The sequence below is a fragment of the Ailuropoda melanoleuca genome, chromosome 13 (assembly GCF_002007445.2).
Source record: "Ailuropoda melanoleuca isolate Jingjing chromosome 13, ASM200744v2, whole genome shotgun sequence".
NCBI classification, from domain to species: Eukaryota; Metazoa; Chordata; class Mammalia; order Carnivora; family Ursidae; genus Ailuropoda; species Ailuropoda melanoleuca.
The window spans coordinates 43,317,574-43,318,885 of NC_048230.1; the positions used below are offsets into that span (position 1 = coordinate 43,317,574).

Sequence of the window (1,312 nt, forward strand, 5' to 3'; positions counted from 1 at the left end):
GGGAAGCAGGCAGGAAACCAAAAAGTAACTGGAACTCATCATATTCTAAGAAGCAATGAGTCTGACAGACGCAAATGAAGCAGGGTAAAGGGGAGGAGAACCAGGGTGGGGAGTCCATGATTTTAAGTAGAATGGTCCAGAAAGTCCTCTCTGGGAAGATGGCTCTTGAGTGGAGTCCTGAAGGAGGCAAAGGAAAGAACATTCAGGCAGAAGGAACCACAAGTGCAAAGGCCCTGGGGCTGGAGTGTGCCTGGAGCTTTCAAAGACTTTCAAGCAGCCCTTGTGTATGGAGCAGGTAAATGGATATGAGAGCAGCAAGTACGAGATAAGCAGGGCCCTGTGGGTCATGGTGAGGATGCGAGGACTTGTAGACGGGAGGGGGTGACATGCCCTGGCTCATTCTCAAACAGTATCCCTCTGCAGGCAGAAGAATTGGCAGTGGGGGCCGTGGCAGCAAGCAGCTGGGAGGTCATTGCAGAGGTCAGGGCACAGTGGTGCAAGTGGTGAGAAATGACCAGATTCTGGATATATCTTAACATAGAATAGCCATGACTTTCATCCCACCCCAAATAATGGTTATCAAATGTTGACTTTGGGTAGATCCATTGGAATTACTTAGATACTCCCCACAATGGATCATGAGAACCAAAGATGAGCTCCAGATTTATCCTGATCTTCCTAGGATTTTTCTGAGGGGTTTACGCTAAGCTGGGCTGACTGCTCATGAAGGAGAGACGATTCACTGCACCCCAAGATTCTCCATCGTCCTCTGGATCACCGCCACCTGTGGTTTCCTAGGGTTCTTACAAAAGCAAAACAAACTTTTTGCGCATGTCCTCCCTGCCGTGAGAACAGATTGGCTCCCGAGGGATATGCAGAGACCCAGTGTAAGGCGCGGGCTCTGTGGGCAGGGCCCGGAAGGATGGACTTGTCGGACCTGCTCGTCTGCTGTACAGCCAAGTCTCAGGTCAGCCATCGCTTCTCCGCGGCAAGGACGGCCAGGGCATGGAGTCTGTCCTGGGGAGAGCAGGTCAGCATACCAGGGGAAGGGGGGAGACTGGGATGGGGTCCGAGACTGTCCTTAGGGGAATGAGGGGCTTCTGCCTTGTAAGGAGTGGAGGTGCCTGCTTTGTGGACGAGAGGAAGACGCCGTTCGTCCCAGCTGGCTTGGCCCGGTGACTTGAGCGTTCTCTGGCTGCTGAGAGCCACCTGGTAGCAGGGCTGTGATGGACGAAAGAATGCTCTGATTTGTACTCTCATTGCTACATTGTTCCCCCCGATGAAAGAAGGGGAAGGAGGATTTTTTTTTTTT

The 1,312-nt window shown here is 52.3% G+C and overlaps 1 long non-coding RNA gene across 1 annotated transcript in view; it reads left to right on the forward strand.

Moving 5' to 3' along the window:
• The first annotated feature begins 962 nt into the window (after positions 1–962).
• LOC117795433 overlaps positions 963–1,312 on the forward strand; it is a 3,809-nt gene continuing 3,459 nt past the window's right edge. The window contains exon 1 of the long non-coding RNA XR_004619452.1: positions 963–1,030. This is a non-coding gene — a long non-coding RNA (uncharacterized LOC117795433). The remainder of the gene's footprint in view (positions 1,031–1,312) is intronic.